This window comes from Sorex araneus, chromosome 5, assembly GCF_027595985.1.
Source record: "Sorex araneus isolate mSorAra2 chromosome 5, mSorAra2.pri, whole genome shotgun sequence".
NCBI classification, from domain to species: Eukaryota; Metazoa; Chordata; class Mammalia; order Eulipotyphla; family Soricidae; genus Sorex; species Sorex araneus.
Genome location: NC_073306.1, coordinates 78,683,057 through 78,704,161, shown reverse-complemented (window position 1 = coordinate 78,704,161; position 21,105 = coordinate 78,683,057). Strand labels below are relative to the sequence as shown.

The 21,105-nt window shown below is 43.1% G+C and overlaps 1 protein-coding gene across 5 annotated transcripts in view; it reads right to left on the bottom strand.

Annotated features, from left to right (window-relative positions):
* The window catches only part of LRRC8D (leucine rich repeat containing 8 VRAC subunit D), a 126,236-nt gene that overhangs the window by 17,253 nt on the left and 87,878 nt on the right, over positions 1 to 21,105 (bottom strand). The window contains exon 3 of one of the 5 annotated variants that reach the window (XM_055138931.1): positions 5,149 to 5,262. The exons of the other annotated variants lie outside the window; for them this stretch is intronic. The gene's annotated coding sequence lies outside the window, so the exon portion shown is untranslated. The remainder of the gene's footprint in view (positions 1 to 5,148; positions 5,263 to 21,105) is intronic. 5 annotated transcript variants of the gene reach the window in all.

Below are 21,105 nucleotides of genomic sequence, written 5' to 3'. Positions count from 1 at the left end.
GCAGCCACAGAGGTTTTCAGCTCGAGATGGGGGTCAGGTGGAAATTCAACTTGTGTCTCTTAAGGAGTAGCAAGTGAATGCTGGTGAGGGACGTTAGTGAGGGTGGGGCTGAGCTTAGGTTGTTAGCTAATGCATTACCCAGGGCAGGGAACAGGATGGGAATAGGATGAGCAACACGGAAGGACTTATGAACTGGTAGACCAAAGAGATAACAATGGGACTTAAAGGAGTCCAGGGGGTGAGTGAAAGAGAAAATAGTGTCAAGGATCACACCAGCTTTCTAGCAAATCTCAGGTTCATTGTTCTACCCCCTTGACCATTTACATGACTTTACTGCAACTGAATCTTATTTTCATAAAACCTTCAAATCCCGCCCCCACAGACATGTTACAGAATTCTTTTGTTTTTTTCAAAGTTGGCAGACCTTATGTAATACATTAAAAGATATAAGCCCTCACATTTTGTGCCAGGACACAAAATCTACCAAGAAATCTATAAGCTTAGTTTTTTTAAGTATAAAAACTTTACTTTAGAGACATCAACATATAATGATTTCAAACTATATTGGAAAAATATTTCTGAGAGGGACAAGTTTAAAAACAAAAATAATCCTGCTTTCATCTATTTAGAGAATATACACTCATACCATGCACTGTACTTGTCAACATTAAGTAAAATATAATAAAGAAGGAACCAACATCTAATACAGCAAGAACCCAATAATCAAAGCCTATGATTAGTCATGCTAATCAGAGTTAGCTTAGGAATAAACTAAAATAGAAATTAAAATGGGAGAGCAGAAACGGTAGGCAAAAAGGCCTTGAGGTATAATATACCCAGTATAAAAAGAACACAAATACTTCAAACCTCTACAGAGACAACCAAAAAATGGAATATTTATGCACAGATAAGTCTATTAGTAGTAGTAGCAGTCTAGCGACCACCCCAAGTGGAACTTGTATGTAGGCCTGGGGCTACTCCCAGCTGTTTGAGCCTCAAAGTCTGGGCAAAAGATGCTCAGATACCACCAGGGTCATACCTGATGATACTCATGGGGTCATGTGGCACTAGGGACTGAACTCAGGGCCTTGCACATGCTAGAAAAGGTCATTTCCTGTTCTGTGACTCCACAGCACTTTGTTCATGCGCCGTATTTTAAGTAAATACTACTTTGTAATCAATCTGTTTATAAGTCACTTCTTTCCATCCACTGACCCTTGCCCCCAAGTGAGTTCTTCAAGAGCGGGAACTTGGTCTGACTTCATTTTCCCTCCCACCAGCCTGGTGATGAATGGATGAATCAAGCTGCCTGGAGAGAGCATGCAGGGTTAAGGCTTGCATGTAGCCTTGCATGTAGGAGCAATCCCAAGCACAGAACTGGGAGTAGATTCCATGCACTGTTGGGTGTGGCCCTCCCAACAAAACAACAACAAAAAGGAGTTAAATTTTATTTTACATTATTAGCTAAGGAAAAAGAAACCTCTGAAGGGGCCAGGCAGATGGTTCAAGTAGTAGAGCAAACTACTAACTGAAAAATGGTAAGATTTGAATATCTAGAAGTTGTTTAGTACTTTTTAAAAATTGAATCACTGTGAGATACAGTTACAAAGTTCTGATGTTTAAGCTTCAGCCATGTAGTGATCGAACACCCATCCCTCCACCAGTGCACATGTCCCCAATATCCCCCTACCCATCCCAGTCCCCCTCACCCTGCCTCTATGGCAGACAATTTCCCCAATACTCTCTCTCTACTTTTGGGCATTATAGTTTGCTCAAATTTTCCCACCACTATTCAAGCCTGCCTGCCAGGGGCAGACGCTAGATAATTTATTTCCTATTGCTCACTTTGAATATCATGAGGGGCCACGTGGCCGCAAAGGCAGCTGTGTGCTTCTGGAATTCTAAAATTGTAAATGGATGGGGTCCAGAGACATCTCTGTAGGGCACTAATCCATTTTGGGATTCAATTGGGAGCCTCTGGACCTGCGTAGTACTTGTGAGTGGTCAAATGCCCAGAATCTCAAGGGACGGTCTGGGATGGAATCAGACTTTGGGGACTAATATGTATATGGCAGAGAAGAGGAGTCAAGGAGACCACCACACACAGAGGATAAAAGGTCCTGGCATTCCTGGCTCACTCACCACTCCAGGATCTGGTGGAAGACAAGGGCTCAGTCAGAGAGTGGGAATAAGAGAAGAGAATTTGGGCTGCTGAATCCAGAGAGCTGCACTTGAAGAAAAGAGTGAGTGATAAGTGATATCACTGATCACACACTGATCCAGGAAAGAAAGGGGTTAAGAACAGGAGTTGGTCCAGGCAGCTGAGAGTCACTTGAGACTTTGGTCCAAGCCATTCCCAGTGAAGGAGCCTGGCTGATGTGAACAAGGGATCAACAGGGAAAGGGAATGCTCATATCCAGGCTACTTGGGAGAACAAAAGGCTGAGAGGAGGCAGGTTTGACTGAACAGGCTGTTTCCGGGATGAGAAAGGGCCACAGAGGTAGTTAGGAATAGCAGGTGAGAAAGGACAGAGACCTTTCTCATACAATGTGTTTTATTTTGAGCAATTAGTCTAGTCTTGTTGGGTTAAATGCGTTTCTACCTGGAGTTTTCACTTATGGTTGTGCCATGTATTAGGACCGGTAAAAAGTACCAGATGGAAGAAATCCCAGATTTTATAGAAATTTCTTACATGGTGGGTTAGCTATACTGTTTACTTATTCCCGTCAGTAAGTTGGTAAACATTAACCTAGTTAACCACCATATTATTTATCTAATCATAAAACTCTAAAGGGTCCTTTTGGGGAAAGTGTAAAGGGAGGGAAAAAAAATGGTGCCCTGCAAACTAAGCACACAACACAGGAAAGTGTTGAAAGGAACACTGACCCTTGAACATAAGTGTGTGCAGCTGTGTGTGTGCGCGTGCGCAGGTGACACAAACAGCACCAGGCATTCTTGCCTGCCCAGGGACGTGAAGCTGGGGAAATTCCGTTAGACTGAGATGAAAGGAAGGCGGGAAAAGAAATATTTATGACACCTAAAGAGCACAAGGGACCTAAAGCTGCTTCCTCATTTGCATCCCAGTTCCCTGGCCTTAGAATGGAGAGGAAGCCAAGAGGCGAGCAGGGGAGCGGGGAGAAGATGTACCATGGCGCTTCCAAGTGACAACGACGAGGCATTCTATAGTTCAGCACCAAGACCACTGCAGATACGGGAGGGGGGAGGGGCGAGGGCAGGAAGGAAACGTCCCCTGCAGAGCAAACCATCTCCTTGGCTCATTAAACAGCCATAGCCTCCCTGGACTGTTTGAGCTATGTGGAGCAAAAACTGAGCTTTCCACAGCTTCAGTAAACTGCCCGAGATCATGCAGCTGAAGCACAGTCGACCAGGATTCAAATCCAGATCTCACTGGCCTTCCGGAGCCATGCCACCACCATTCCACCTGCTTTAAATAAACGATGAGCTCAAATCAATCACTCCCTCTTCTCAATTTACAATTTGTAAAAAGCAAACAAACAACAACCACCACAACAAAATTTCAGCGGAGAGACACAAAACCTAGGTATCCAAAGCTACCTCAGGAAAGGAGCAAAGTCTAAAGAGTGAAACTGCAATTTACAACCTGATTGCCATTTAATAAAATCACCAACGTCTTTATCACCTCAGCCTTGAACAGAGTTTCCTCCACTAATCTCATCCTTACAAATTGCTGAGAGACAAAGAAAGAGTGTCAATAGGAGCTTTAAGCCAAGAAATTGTTGCAACAAGGCAATGGCATAACTGAAATTAGAACCAGAGAGCTCTGTCACGGGGCACTTGAACAGGTGAACAGGCGAACCTGTTTTTTAAAAATTAGATGATGAGGATCGCTACATTCACTGACTATCAACTGCAACTACAAACTCCACTCAGAGGAAATAACTCCATTCTGTGATCCTATTCGTAGTATAAAACCTAGTGATTACCCAGTGCAAACAGCCTAGAGCTATAGCTATCATTTTAGAAAGGATTGAGAGATTTTAAATTAAAGCTAAAGGGGTGTGGGGTGTGGTGTGTGGTGTGTGTGTGTCTTGGGAAGGAAAACCAGGATGTCAAACATACACAGATAAGATTTTTAATGAGGACTGTTCTATTTACTATAATTTTATAATTATACTTGTGAAATGCATTTCCTTTAATGATTCTGAAAAGTCACACCACCGGTGCCCTTCCAATACCTTCTCTTTCTTATAAATGAAACCATGGGGAAAAAAAATAAAAATATCCTATAAAATATTTCTATTACCTTCTGCTACAGAAAGTCATGGTTATATAATCCACTCACCCAGTTGCAGCCTAGTAATCCACACCCGAGGCTACTTTTTGTAAACGGTGGCATGTGATGAGGTAGCATGTTTCTTACATGGCTCAGGCTAATGATTCACTAATCATCTAATCACAGTAGAGGAAAACCAGGCAGGCATAAGCATAGTCTGAGAGATAGTAACACCACTACGATAAATCATGGCTTCTTCCTCTCCATCTGAGTCTGTCATCAGCCTCACATGGAGCTTCCTGCCCAGTAAAATCTGCCTTAATTGGTTTTCTTTCTGTTGCTGTAAAATCAAGAGTGCTAGCCAGCACAGGCAACATCATGGGAATTACACAGACACACAGACACAGACACACACACACACACACACACACACACACACACACAACACATCCACATCCAAGTGAGTCCATCTAATTTTTAAGGAAATACTAACAAGAAACAGGTCGAGGGTATTTTCCACTGATTTAAAAATAAAGCATTCTACTCTTTAAAAACAATCTCAGAATGATTGAAACAGGAAGCAGCAGCTGGATTTATCATCCTTCATTTCCCCTGTGAGTCCTGGCAAGGAACTCCCCATCAGGACAAAAGCAGAGGAGAGGCTGGTGTGCCTGCCAGGACGCACAGCCTCCACGTGCCCTGGCTGACTGGTCCAGCTGTTAACAATGGTGGGTCTCCACATTCAGACTGGAGTTCCCGCATGTTTCTATCACTGCCTTGCTTCTAGAAGTGAGCTTTGCCTCCATGTCTGGACAAGCCTTGCCAGGAAGAGGAAAACACAGCCTCGGGGACTTAGCTGGCATCTTAAGGGGTGGATGGGGTGTTGGTGATACCTGAGAACTGGGTTTAGGCTTCCTCCAGGCACATGCAGTTGAAAAGAGCAGAAAGTCAGCTTTCTGTCTGGGCTCTCTCCCCGCAATGGCAGTGAGACCATCAGTTCCAGCGATCTGAAGGGCAGTAAATGGGAGGGTGATTGTGAGTAATGACCAAAGGAACATGCCTCCATGGAGAAGGTGCTTCACTGGTGCTGAAACGCTTATAAAGAGCTTCATTTCACTCGAAATTATATGTTAGGGAGGTGGCGTAGGCCTCCTTATTATTATTCACACGTTTTTAAGCCGGACAGTAGAACTGGGTCTAACTCCTTAAAGGACCGCTACATGATATGCGATCATTACTGGCGGCTCATGAGTGATAAGCACTAGGTGGGGGTTCGGAAAGCTGCTCTTGTTTTGGGGCTGCAGCTCTGGGCAAGTCCCTCAACCACTCGAGGCAAAATGATTCATCCACTCATCACCAGGCTGGTGGGAGGGAAAACGAAGTCAGAGCAAGTTCCAGCTCTTAAAGAACTCACTTGGAGGCAAGGGTGGGGGGATGGAAAGAAGTGACATATAAACAGATTAATTACAAAGTGGTATTTACTTAAAATACGGCGCATGAACAAAGTGCTGTGGGATCACAAAGCAGGAAATGACTAACTTTGTCTTGGGGACTCATGGAAGAATTCCTCTAATTTGTAAACTGGGAAACGAAGGGAAGCCGACGATGTTATTTATCAATGACCCTTCAGGGGCAGCAACTCTGAGAAAACGAGGCTTAGATTGTCAGCAATCTCACAGCACAACACAAAATCCCTTCCATGTGAACTCAGAGCCAAAGTATTACTTGAAAAGAGTTTATCTTAAGTACTAGAAAACTCTGGAAAGTAAGATTTTCCAGAATATCATGCAAATACAAATCATATGGGTAAGCCTGGGGAAGTCTGCGGAAACTGGATCTATAATTAGCCTGGAGTGACCTAACAGTGACGAGATCAAACACTAGAGCCGCACGGTCTGGGCTTGATGCTTACCTTTACTAATTACTTAGTTGTGTTCCTAGGCAAGTGACTCGATCACCGTGTGTTTCATTTCCTCAAGTAGGAAAAAGTGGTGGGTGTCTGATGATAATAAATGTCATCTACCTCCTAGACTGCATGGAAGGATGAACTGAGATAATACGTACATGCCCTCAGAGCAATTCTTAACAAAATAAAGGTTCCCTGAGTTAGGGGATGCTGTGATTTGTGCAACTGTAATAACTGGCATTTGGGTTTGCACTACAAATATACTCTCTTAAGGCTTAAAGTTTCCACTGGGGGCTGCAGAGATGGCTCAAAGGGCTGAGGCACATGGTTTTCGGATGAATCCTGGATTCAGTTCCTGGCACTAGATGGTCCTGGGCACTTCCAGGAGCACTCCCTCACCTAAAAGGTTTCCGATTTGATCTTAATGATACTTAAAATAGGGTACACCTCCAGTGGTACTTGCAAAGCCCAGGCCACTCCCCACAATGCTCAGTGCCAACATACGGGCTTGTCAGTATAGTGTTCGGCCAAGGGGTCTCACAGACTATCCACAGAAGCATGTGAGGGTTTCAGGGCTACACCCTGTGATGCCTGGAAGCCATAAGGTGCAAGATTTAACCTGGGTGGGGTGAATACCTGCCAGGTGTCTTAAACCCTCCACCATTTCCTAGCCCCTAGTTTAATATTTAAAACGTAACAGAAAGTACTTTTTCAAGTGCATGAACTCAAAGTGACATTAAAAATACAAACTTAGTCACCTTCCAAAACATAAGCATGCTTATTAAAAAGTCATATTCATATTTATTATTGAATTTGCATCAAATTTTAAGAAATCATTTGGGCCATTAACAATATTTTATCATTATTATATAGTAATTGTCAGGTGAAATGAACTGTATCCAGATAAAATTAAACTTCTGTAAATCAAACTAGATGTTTTCATCAGCTGTGTTAGCAATATTCAATACCACAGAAAAAAGATTCTGCATTTAATATTTAATATATTAACCATCATTCATACACTGGCTCTAAACCAACATCAATGCTTAGTGACTCTTGGGGGCTGCGGTTTTTATCTTAGTCAATAATACTTAGGTTCGGGCCTCAAAATTAATCATTAAAACCTACTGCTGCAAAAAAAAAAAAAAAAAAGTCACCAGAACCTCAAAAGGAAAATGAGATACAGCAGGAAAAGGAATATTTATCATGCTCTTATTATGTTCTAGAAAGAGGGCCAAATTATTTTTTTTTTTTAAAAAAAAACAGGTTTTCTTTGTAATTCTTAATGCTTAAAAACATATCCGAGGAAAAAGGCAAAAATAATTCAAGCTATTACTTACTGAGATTCAAGTATGTGTGCCAAACACACTAGGAGAGGGGTTTTACAAAGACTATTTCATTAAACTGGAACAACTCTTGAGGCAAATTACTTCCCCATATTCACAAGCTAAAATAAAAGGCTGAGATGCTTTTAGGTACTATCTTTATAAATTCAGAGCTAAAAACGAATAGACCAGGAAACAAAATTAAACACTTAAACACACACACACACACACACACACTTTGTAGGTTGTTCAAGTAATCATTTCAGAGAAATAGGAAGAAGGGAAAGCATTCAAAAGCTTCTTGGTGAGATATTAGTCTGTTGAATTCTGTTAATCAAGAACTAGGGGCAATGGCAGTATAAGCGTGAATTTTCTGAACATATGATTTAAAAATTCTAGAATATATTTCTTTTCTGTTTTTTGGGTCACACTTGATCATACATAAGGCTTAATCCTGGCTCTGTGCTCAGGGGTGTCACTCCTGGTGAGGCTCTGGGGACCATGTGCAGCACCGGGATCCAACCTGGGTCAGCCATGTGTAAGGCAAATGTACTGCTGTACTATTTCCAGCTCCTAAATTTTGTAAGAATAGAAACTTGGCACTGAAAGGTAACAAAACAAAACAAAACTCCAAGCCCATTCCATTCTCATCTAATTAATCCTTGCAACTATAATCAATTAAAAAAGCACAGCACTTTTATAAATTTTATACAGAAAAATTTAATACAGGATTCAACCTTCAAATAATTTAGTGCCATTTATAAGTTTCTATTTTGTGCCATGAGCTATGCTCGGAAAACAGATGAATAAGATGATTTCAAGCCTTCTTTATCTGTCCAATTATACTGTGTGATTTTCTATTATATTTGATGGAATGATTTACAGCTATCTATTACCAGGGCAGGGGGGCCCAAATGATTCCATTTAACACTTCTCTTCTTTTCCGTTTTTCTAATGAGATATGAAAATAATGCAGCTAGTCCATGTACCAGGAGAATGATTACTTTAGGCAAATAAGAAATTCACTATATTACTGTCATACCGTTGTTCATCAATTTGCTTGAGTGGGTGCCAGTAATGTCTCCATTCATCCTAGCCCTGAGATTTTAGCAGCTTCTTTACTTGTCCTTCCCAATGGTGCCTCATTGGAGGCTCTTTTAGGGTCAGGGGAGACCCATCATTGTTACTGTTTTTGGCATATCGAATATGCCACGGGGAGCTTGCCAGGCTCTGCCGTGCGGGCAGGATACTCTTGGTAGCTTGCCGGGTTCTCTAAGAGGGAGAACTAGACAATAAGAGGAGATTCTTCGTTGCGTTGTTTTATAGTCTCTGGATCTTGTCCGTTGATGGGATTACACGGTGCTGGGGGCAGTTTGTGGGTGTGACTGCCTAGCAACTGGAGAAAGGGGGGCCTGGGTGTAGGAGACCCAGTCCTGATCCAAGCAGGCTTGGAGATCTCAGCCCTGGGTCCCGCACACCTGGGTTCCTCTGCCGGTTCCTTACAATTAATAATTTTTCCTGACAGATTTATGATAATATACTGTTATAAGAAAAATCAAATTTAAAATTGATCCAATTTGAGAGCAATAATGTCTTTGGTAGCCCAACTCTTATTTCTAGAAGAAATAGTAAAGTTCTAGCAGAATTCTAGTTCTGACACTTACTCTGTTTCTCTTGGGTTTTAGAAATGACTGCTAATAATATAAATTCAGGTTGTAGGTTCCTGATGTATAAAATGAGAACATATTAGACCATCTCTTCCAGATGTAAAATTCTAACATTACACTCAACTGTTAACTCAAACATGCAAACTCAAATATAACCTCAACAGTAGTTAATCTGCTTCTCACCCCCATCCAAAAGTTGAAGTAGCTGCTCAGAGTGACTGTTCCCACACTCCTTTACTCACAGTTTATTAGGGTAATCATTAGGATCTAGTCATTTGTTTGCCCAACAGATTGTAAAGTACTGTAAGGAAGGAAGTCTGACTTACAGATCTTTGCATATTTATCACCCAGCAGTTTCTAGCTTCAAGTTATACAAAAGATACATAACCAAAGTTTTGGGAATCAATTTTTCAAAATACACTTTCATGTCTTCATTTGAAATGTCCTCTGCGGGGCTTAGACTAACTTCTGGTCAGATACCAAAGTTCACACCCATATAGGGCTTGCAATTTTAGGTTTTTTTTTTTTTTTTTGGTTTTTGGGTCACACCCGGCGATGCACAGGGGTTACTCCTGGCTCTTCACTCAGGAATTACCCCTGGCGGTGCTCAGGGGACCATATGGGATGCTGGGATTAGAACCCGGGTCGGCCATGTGCAAGGCAAACGCCCTACCCGCTGTGCTATCGCTCCAGCCCCAGGGCTTGCAATTTTAAATCAGAATAATTGGTGTGATGAAGAATAAAAATGCAAGTTGAACACATGCTAAGTCGTAAGTTTAACTGAGTTCTACGAAGGAAAAAATGTGCTTTTGGATTATGAGCTTTCAGACCTTTTGATATCTGCACTTTATTGTACCTGTCCCATAGAGCTGGTTTCATTCTCCCTCACCCCCATCCCTCCTCTGTACTATAGGCATGAATCAGTGTCATTATTGTTTTTAATGATTCAAATGTTTTGGAGAAGTGATCTCATAAGGACAGAGATGGACTCACAGTTGGAGAAAAAAACATAAACTCTTGAAGATGAGCAAAGAAATCTAGGAAAGAGCAACATCAAATTGTAGTGGTGCAGTATAGGTGAAGCATAAAGTTATATCAGGCCAGGACAGGGGAAAGACAAGAACTAAAGCTATAAAGACATATGGGATTTGGCCTGAAAGTCTCTGCCTTCATATTCCACTACACAATGTCATGAATTACTAATCAGGTCTTTGGTCTTGAATTTTCTGGTTCATGAACATTCGTGACAGACAGAAACAGAAGGGGATGGCTGCTTGGGCAGAAAGGCATGCTGGGAGATGGAAAGCCAGCACCTGAGAGCGGTTTGGGGAGCCCACTGGGCCTCTGGCGTCTGAGAGTGACAAATTCAGGCCGTTTCTCTGCATGAATAAATGCTGACAAGACTGGACAGAGGAATCTGAGACGCTATCTTCTGTTTCTTTCAGAGCAACACCTGGATGGAGAGGAGGAAGGGTACATAGATTCCTGGGCCCCATCCTGACCAACCTCTTTTCTCCAGGAATCCCCAGAGACCTCCAAAGGGGCCCCTGACAGGCTGGAAAGCAATTAACTGCAGCAAAGCAAGTGAACTGCAGCTTGGGAGCCCTCCCCACCAAGGCTGAGCTGAGATGACTCAGCAGGTTAAGAGCTGTGACCCTTTCCTCCTGGAGACTTGACTCTGGTTCTTTGCCAGTGGCTACTACAAATGCAAGTGCACGGATTGGTTTTAGTCCAGAGACTGTCTGAGAACAACCATGGGGCGGCGAACACAACTGAACTCGATTCGGGTAGGTTTATCCAGAGAGAGCCAGCCCCAGGGCCTGGTGGACAGAGTTCCCAAAGGTTGTCCCAGAACACCAATTAGAAGGTTTGTAAAATTCTTTCCTTTAGAAAGATGACAGAGCTGGGGGAAAGTGAAAAAGAGAAACCAGGCAGCAGGTGAAACTGTCTCAGAAAACAATGTTCAAAGCTCTGAAATTAAGCATGAGGATGATGAGGATGATGATGGAGAGGATGTTCCTTTCAATGATGGTCATTCTGCTTCTTCCTTCCTAGTCCGCAGCAGCCCGGCACTTACTTCTGTTGGAGCTCACTGTTGCCACACAATGTATTCTATATCCTGCTAATGTTCCGAGTTAAGATTCACCTTTGCACTAAGTCATATGCACCATTAAATGTTTTTAAGGCAGCACTGTTTGGCACTTAATGAATTTGTTTTTAGTCAAGTAATCAACTTTCCCTTCCTTCCTCACTGAATGTCCTCAGAGAGAAGGGCCAGAATGAATCTACTGCTGAAACCCCCAAAGTAGGTCCTATGAGAGGACATTTATTTTCTCTCACCGTGTTATTATTCACAAAGAATTCTCCATAAGAACCAACCCAGTGAAACTGCCATAGAGGCAGAGAGAGGGTTGGGAAGTGGGCGGGGAGGAGGGGATTCTGGGGACATTGGTGGTGGAAAATGTGCACTGGAGGATGGGTGTTTGATCATTGTATGACTGAAACTCAAACATGAAAGCTTTGTGACTGTATCTCACGGTGATTTAATTAAAAAAAAAAAAAAAAAAAGAAAGAAAAGAACCAACCCAGCTTCTCACTCAACCCCATTCCTAAATTCCTCCCTCTCTGTGTGCTTGTAGAGATGGTAAATTCTGGACTTTTCTCCTTTTGGGTAATAGAGGGCTTTCCCCTGCTGGCTTCAGTCCTGTGATGGAGGGAAAGTGTGGGCTAAGTCTAATTCAGGGATGGAATTTCAGCAGGTCTGCTCGGCTGCAGCCACAAAATGCATTTTCAGTAATAAAGATGGTATTTGGCACTCCATCAGCCTGACTCCTTTATGTATCTCAACTGCTTTTTAATTCACTTATGGAGAAGTTATTTATGGGCCTCAAGAGTATGTAGGTCTCCTTGACTTTAATATCTTAAGAGGTTTTAGGAATTATTTGCTGAAAGTATGTGTACAAAAATGTGTTCAGAAGGATACTAAAATAATGTTTTCTCTTATTTGTTTGTAGACGGGTAGATGGGTCTGTGACTATATTTCATGCCCCCAAATTCTTGGGAGGACTGTCCAAACCATAATATTAAATTTTATTGAATTCTTAGTATAAATTCTTAGAGAGCAACAGTCCTAAAAATATTCAAAAGAACAGCAGAAGCACTCAGCAGAAGCACTCAACATTATGATTGATAGCTGAGCACATGGAAATAGACTTTAGATTCATAAGGAGCTTTAACCACTTCGAATTTTTCTTCCAAATATTTGACAAGCTGAATGACATGGATAAAACGTTAAGCCTTAGGATGATTTCTTTGTGATAAAACAAGCCTGAAGAGCACCATGAGCTTTCTTCATAAGTTCTTTCTCATTTTCACAACCAAAAGTTTTAAATGCCAATCCTTATTGAAAAGGCTATTAAAACCCTTAAAAATGCAGTGTTTCCATGTGAAAATTCATATAGTTAGTCATCTGCCTATAACTAAAAAAGCCAACCATGGACAGAACCACAATACAGAAACCAGACAGCTAACCAAAAAACTGTAACATCTGCCATCATACCAATTTATTCTCAGAACCACCTTGCAGAATACATGCTAGTATCAACCACAAATTAGGGACAAAACTATGTTTAAAAGGTTCAGCTCCGGGGCCGGAGCGATAGCACAGCGGGTAAGGCGTTTGCCTTGCACTCGGCCGACCCGGGTTCGATCCCCGGCATCCCATATGGTCCCCCAAGCACCGCCAGGAGTAATTCCTGAGTGCAAAGCCAGGAGTAACCCCTGAGCATCGCTGGGTGTGACCCAAAAAGAAAAAAAAAATGAGGTTCAGCTCCTTGCCCAAGATTACTTAGCTCATCGCAAGTGGACGTACTGTGGCTCAAATACAGGTTTTCTGATAACAAAACTGACGTGTGGGGGCTGGAGCAATAGCAACGTGGCCGACCCGGGTTCAATTCCCAGCATCTTATATGGTCGCCTGAGAATCGCCAGAAGTAATTCCCAAGTGCAGAGCCAGGAATAACCCCTGTGCCTCCATGGGTGTGACCCAAAAAGCAAAAAAAACAACAAAAACAAACTTAAGTGCTTTTCTTTTTTCTTCTGTATTTTTTTTTCTTTTTGGGTCACACCTGGCGATGCACAGGGGTTATTCCTGGCTCTGCACTCAGGAATTACTCCTGGTGATGCTCAGGGGACCATATGGGATGCTGGGAATTGAACCCGGGTCGGCTGCATGCAAGGGAAACACCCTACCCACTGTGCTATCGCTCCAGCCCCTTAAGTGCTTTTCTTAAAGTCCTGGAGACTCTGAATTTGGGATGTTCCACGTTCCATGGTCCCCCTCTTTCCATGAAGCTTTGCAGGAACTAGGCCACACAGGCATGGCAGCAGAGCTTCTAGGTAGAGTCAGACAGCACAACCCCAATACAGTGCAGAGAGAAGAGCAGGCTAACTCCCTAGTCAGTCAGACCTTTCATATTCCTGCAGTCCTTTTAAGGAAGAAAAGAAAGTGAACTCCTATCATTTTATTTCCTTCCTTCCTTTCCCTGGGCTGGACCCACAAAACACAGTTCAGGAACAGCTGACAGCTCTAAAAACAGTTTCACATCTGTTAAATTATAACAACGGTCCATTAACTCTGACGAGAACCTGAATTCCCCAGCAGTCAGGTCAGATGGCCATTTACAGCTGCAATGAAAACTTCAGCTGAATCCAGGGACTCAGAAGAAGCCAGGCACAGCAGGGTGAAACGCTTTTGGCTTTAATAGAAGTGTAGAGGAAAGGTAAGAGAGATCCTTCAGAATATTCTGAACGACATCCCTATTGGTACGACAACAGGCTACTTCCTCGCTTTTATTCTTTATGCCCCATCTCCCCTGTTTTGCCTGGGGCAATGTAATAGCAACAGGCTAGCTGGATGGTCCCAGGTTAACCTGGTTATTCCATGATAACTGTTATCTTGAGGGGCAGAGACTGAGTAATAGAAGTCACTAGAGTCATTGGCTTATATATTAGACAACACAGTCATTCAGAGAATCTTAGAAGTATACTTATGTTCTAGAAGAAATCAGTACATGGCCATCTATAATATTTTTGGCCTCAAGCTGAGACACCAAATCAGTCTTAACAACTCCACTCAGAGGCCTGGGGATGGTTCAATGGTAAACTACTTGCTTTACTGCCCTGAGGCTCAGAGTTCAATCCCCATAGTCTACTGTGTGATCCCAGCACCATTACATAAAGCGTGGTCTCTGGTACATGGAAAACAGGTGTATGCGAACATTATAACTGAAGTGTCTGCTCCACGATCACTGCAATGATGATAAAGGGAAGGGAGGAAACCAGAGAATTCCACTCAAGACAAGCAGCAGATTGAAATGCTCATAAAATAAGTGACTTTGCTTTTGTAAATCATGGCTTTCATCAAAATTATGAATATCAGCACTTCCCAAAATCGATGTGGTAAAGTAGCTTTCTGAAGGAAACCACTGTCCTTTTAAAAACAATCACCACCTCCAGAGTCCTGAAAAGACATACTTCAGTGTGTAGATCTGTGCTTGCTTGTAGAACAAGAATGACATCTATCAACCACCCTCTCTGGGTAATCTCATCCTTTCCCTTGAGGTAAGAACAGTGTGACATCTGAGTGGCAATGATATCTAGTGATGATACTGTGTACTTCACTGAAAAGGCATCCATATCTGACTTTTATTTTGGTCAAATAATAGGGGTGGGGGGAAACAAAGGCAAGTAATGAGGAGAACTGAAAGACGGAGTCCCAGAGAAAATGAATCCCTATACATTTAGGGGAACATGCCTGGCAGAATTTCCTCTTGTTAACAATCCGAACCACTTTCAGCTTGGTGTAGAAACAGGATCTGTTCTTCATCTCATCAAACACCCAATACTACGTTCCCTGTGCTATCCCCAGGCCATCTTCCAATGGTAGATTTGTGTTGCTAAAATGAAAATCTAGGCTCTGCCATGTGTATACTCTCTGGCCACTGGGCAGGTTACCTAACAGTCTCTCCTTCCCTTCTTTTCCACATTGTAACAGAGAAAAATTATCAGTCACCTCAGAGGCTCTGGTGAAGATGTAATGGATCTGTAAGTGCACTGTAATTAGCACAGTGCCTGATGCCACCAACTACACATCATCCTCATCATCCTCATCACCACCATCATCAGTCAATATATTCAACTTCAGTGATGACAATGATTAAAAAAAAAAGCTCCAAGTGTCACCATGATGAGGTGAAAAGAAACAAGATGAGTCAGGGCTTATATAAAAGTCAAATGGGCCCCTAGTCACCACACAGTGTTTAAAAAAACAGAACAAAACAAAACCCTTCTTATTCAGTCGACCCAGGGGGCCCAACTTGGTTATTCTTCTCAGTGGCTACAGTAGTTTATCAGAAGGGACAGTCTTAGAGGACAAAAGACAAGGCATTGAGAGATAAAAAGAACAGATGCAGAGCTGGAGCATAGAGGAAACTAGTTTACGGCAGCTCTGACAGTCCACAATCATGACATTCAGAAATTAAAAATAAAGCAGCAGGTCGTTCAAACAGTCATCCATGTTTGGGTTAGATGGTAAGATTCTAACTACCTTTCTTACCCTCAAGTTCCGTTTGACAGGGATCATCTCTCAGAGGATTCCATGCCTTTGGACTCCTTTTGTACTCCTACAAATATTTATGGTCACTATGGCATTTGGCTATTTGGGAGAACTTACATTTCTCTTCTTGTACTAGTACATTCTGGAGAAGGAGGAGAGTCTGATGCCCAAGCCCTTCCTCCTGTCCTTCTTCTGCCTTAGGACCCCAGCATGGAAATAGTCAGATGCAAAACATACATTCAACAGAAGCCTTTGAGTAAGCAGAAGCTGTAGAGATCCAAGTCACTGCACTAGCTCACTGCGCTAGCCACAAGCTCACATGTGGCTGCAACAGATTTCAAGACACAGAGCAAAGACAGAGCAGAGAACAAGAGAGAGCAAAGCAGCACGCTGGCCCTGCCTTGGTGTGGTTTTAGTAAAAAGACTGAGTCCAAGAAATTCTAGGAAAGATTAAGTCTTCAGCAGTCCTCAGAAGAACTGAAAACACTCCTCCAGATAAAAACTAAGATGTTTAAAAGAATAAGGACAGCAGCAAAAGTCTGCTTTCCCAAATGATGATGGCTCTGACTTTAAAAAAAAGCAGTAAATATCAAATTCTTTATAAATCATTTCCCAGGGTCAGAGTGAAAATAAAGTGGGTAGGGTGCTTGCCTTGAACATGGCTGACTTGGTTTTGATTGCCGGCATCCCATAAGGATCCCTGAGCACAGAGCCAGGAGCAAGTCCTGAGCAATGCCGGGTGGGGTCCAAAAACAAGCAAATCACACACATATGGAAAAAAATTCCTAGTTCTACCGGATGGACTAGTCTTACTTGGGCACCAAAAGATTCTTTCCAGTCTCAGAAGAGGCGGGCAGGGAAAGAAGGAGACAGGCAGGTGGAGTTCAAGGGTAATGAAGATGTGGGAACCAGAGGGGAGCACTATGGAGGAGCCAGGGGCCAGGCAGGGAAGAAGCAGTTTGAGTGAAGTCAGGGACTTTTGAGTCCCAGCCCGATTTAAGACTAATGTGAATTTTAGTGATGATCTAAACCCAATCTTCTATTACAGAAGAACAATTCCTGCCTGAGGGTGGCTTACTTGAGGTCAAAGCTGCCAGTCTGAGTGAGAGATGGAAGTGACATTCAGGCCTCCTGGTTGCCTCCTCTGAGCTCATTCTGCTCAGCACACCTCCTTTCCACTCACTGGTAATGTTGGTCAGAGCTCGGAACTCAAGTGGCTCTATGAAAAGTCCCCGACTCTCTGCTCTTTTACAAGGCCACATGCTGACAGACTCAACAGAACAGGCCCCCAGTTAACCGACTGCTTCCCAAAGAGCCACTCGGTCACCCGATAGGACTCATTAGGCTCCAAGTGTAACAGATACGTCCTTTCTTTCCCAGTCAGGAGTCTGGTTGGAATGGGATCTGGCTCTACAACTTAAGGCGTGAAGGCGTGTAGCCAGGGACATCTGCAGCATCTCACATTCCCGTACCCTCATGTCCCCACTGGCTGCCGCAGAAGAAAGGGAACCACGTCTTGAGACCTAGTTTTGGGATTTCTTGATTCCTAAGAAGTACAACAGCGAAGGATGTGAGCTGAAGATCAGAAAAGTGAACCTACTGAGCATCTACTTCAGGAAGTTGCCAGGGGATGTGCCCGTGAAGTTGTGCCAGTTGTAAAGTTGAGCAGACACGGAAAATTACTGTGAGGCTCAGCAGGCGCTCCCCCTCCATGCTCCTCAGGGCTGTGGACCATCACTCAATTTAATTACAATTCAGGCCTTTCAGGCTACAAAAGCTTTATAAAAGCCAGCCTCATGAGTCAGGAATAGAGCTCACTTTTGCATGTAGGATACATGCCTCCATCCCCAAATCAGCTTTCTTCCCTGGAGAGATGTTCTGTGAAGACCACTAGCTTCACTGCCTACCTCAGGCGGGCACCTGGCCAGAACTGGTCACTCTTTTGCATTGGTGTTTTAATGACGTACATATGCCACTCCACCTTATTCTTATTCCCTATCCCAAACACAACAAACTCAGGCATATGAAAACACAAAGGTAGTTTAAAACCGTATCTTTTTCTCTTCTCCTTTCCTCCTTTGAATCCTCTCTAATGCACTCTTACCTAATAAAAGTTATATCTCTCCAGGAAAAGCACATGAGATGAAATAAAACATCATAAGCATGATCTGCACTTAGCATCATCTCCAAGTTCATTCTATCCCTTCTTCCCGGAATATCCAGCTTTCTCAGATCCACCAGAATACTTTCTTCCTAGTCCACCAACAATTCCCTTGAGATATCTTGGGTGTGTTTGTAATGCGCCCTGTGCCTCTGTGTGCTTCCACACTCTTATAGTTCCCTAGTTCTGAGTCTATTTCCCTGATGAAGCTGTCCAGTTCGTCTCTAGGAGAGGGATCATCCCTTACTCTCACTTATTTTTGCACTGACACAGGGCAGCAGTGAGTACATATGCAATGATAAGGTGTTATCCTACTCATTATTCCACACCATTTGTGTCTGTTTTCATTTGGAGTCGTGGTACTCAGGGCATTATTCTAGGAGAGGTGCTGGAGTGGGGGGTGTTATTCCATAGTGCTCAGGGGATCTTGTGGTGTCAGGGATTGAATCCAGAGCTTCTGTAGGCAAGGCCTGCACACCAGACTGTTTCCCGGGCCACACCTGTTCTTTAACTGGATTATTATTTCCCTACCCTTTTATTGTAGTTTAGATACTGTGGTTACAACTGTGTTGATGTTTATGGTTTTGATGTACACAGTTACTGCACCACCACCTCCAAAGTGCCCAAGACCCTTTACCACTATGCTTATATCACCTGTAGGCAGGAACTGTTAGTCACATTTTACAAATAAATTGAGGTTCAGAAAGTTTTATGGACTTTACCACCACCACAACATGAAGAAACAGCGCAAATCCCTACCACAAGGAGAGGACGATGAAAAGAGTCCAGAAAACTCAATAGGCGTTTGCTGCAAACTTGAGCTCTCTGATAAAGAATTCAGAGTTGAAATCCTCAAGATGTTCAATGAACTCAATGGAAAGGTGGACAAGTTAAAGGAGGACCTGACAGAAACAATACAACAGACAGCTAAGAAATTACGGGAAGAAATGAGAGCAGAAATAAAAAACCTATGAAAAGAAATGAAGGATTCGGTAGATGAAATAAAAAAACTCTGTGGCTGCCCTCAACAATAGAATGACTACAGCAGAAAAAAGAATCAGAGAGCTTGAAGATGAGCTGCAAGAAGCCTACAGGCAACAACAAATAATGGGAAGAGACCTCAAAACAGCTCTAGGGCGACTCAGAGTCCTAGGGGATGATTTCAAGAGGAATAACGTTAGAATCATTGGAGTACCAGAACCACAGGGAACCAACCCCAACGAAAAAGCCACAGTCAAACAAATCATTGCTGAAAAGTTCCCAGAGCTAAAGAATGCAGGCATCCAGATTCAAGGCACCAGAAGGGTGCCAGCTAAGAGACCCTAACAGAAAAACCCCAAGACATATCATAGTTAGAATGATGGACGTCATGGATAGAGACACAACACTTGCAAGCAGCAAGGTCAAAGAAGGAAATCGCATACAAAGGAGCACCCCTTAGATTCACAGCAGACCTATCAGAGGAAACCCTCTAAGCCCAAAGGCAGTGGTGGGATATAGTGAAAAAACTCAATGAAATGAAGGCTTCACCAAGAATATTTTATCCGGCTAAACTCTCATTCAAACTCGAAGGAATGATACACTATTTTATGGATAAACAATAGCTCAGGAACTTCATAGACTCAAAACCAAACCTAAAAGAAGCACTGAAGGGGCTATTGTAAGACAAGAAGAACCCCTACAAGCACAACAAACCGTTACAGAAAGATGGCGCAAAATCCCGTAACAGAAAGTTTTATGGACTTGCCAGGGCCATACCTTCTGGCTTGCAGCCCGGACCATCTATGGACCATATTATAACTGGCTAGCTACACAAGCCCAGTCCAGAAGGTAAGCGAATGCTCTGATCCTTGGATGTGGGCATTTCGGGGGTGACCTGCCCAGGTGAGAAAAAGAAACACAGGACTTTCAAACATGGATGACTTAACTGATCTGAAAGCAGAAACACCAACCAGAGAGAGGAAAGAAGTGGAACTCATTCTCTTCTCAAGGATCTTTCCAGCCTACAGCTCTACACAACTGTTCAGTGAACATAAAATAGACACAGACAAAAGTTTCTCTTGTTCAAAGATCATAAAACAAACTGTCTCCAGTTAAACTGCTCCCCCAACATCTTGAAAGAGCCAGGTGTGGTGTGGGGGCAGCGAGCGCAGCTGCCACACTGGGAGCAGCTTGACACGGCTGATGCTCCATCAAGAGCTCTAGAAGCAAAGACAGCCAGGAACTGGGCAAGCCGACAAGGTGGAGCTGGGTGCGTGTCTTGGACTTTGCTCAATTTTTTTAAAAGTGCTTGAACTCTTCTGAAGCTGGGGCAGGTAGCTCTGGGCATAGCTGCACTCTAGAATAATGGGGATTGGGAAGGGAAGAACCTAGAAAGGCTCATCATTGGGATTCCACAACCCAGAGGTGCTGAGTTAGCAGGTCCCAGAGTGTGCCTAACACATCTGCAACTTGAGAGTTTAGAAACTCGGGAGCTTTCTGGAGTGCAACAAAGAGGGCAAGCACAATGGAGCTCTGGGCCTTGCCTTTCTTTTTTTTTTTTTTTTTTTTGGTTTTTGGGTCACACCCGGCGATGCACAGGGGTTACTCCTGGCTCTTCACTCAGGAATTACCCCTGGCGGTGCTCAGGGGACCATATGGGATGCTGGGATTAGAACCCGGGTCGGCCGCGTGCAAGGCAAACGCCCTACCCGCTGTGCTATCACTCCAGCCCCTGGGCCTTGCCTTTCTTATGTGTCCATCCAAGTTTAACATACTTGCTTGAATAGCTGTGCAGCACTACCGATGTGCTCAAATGATTTCTGATTTCCTTTCAACGAACTCTTCCAGAAATGGAAGCAGCACATTCTTCCATTGTATCCTTGACTGGGATATTTTCCAACCACTTCTACTTCCACATTTTCAATAAGAAAACTTGTTTGTTACCTTAAAAGGCATTTGGGATTGTATACTTGAGACAGGTGAATTTCATGATATGTTAATGATATTTCAGTAGTGTGTGTGTGTGTGTGTGTGTGTATGTGTGTGTGTGTGTGTGTGTGTGTTTAAAAGACTTCATGTTTTATTTGGTAACAACACTGTAAAAAAATGTGCTGGGATTCTTCCGTGGTATGATTCAAAAGGCTTTAAGTGATTCCTACTGATTCAAGCTTGGATTCAAATGGACCTGGGGTTG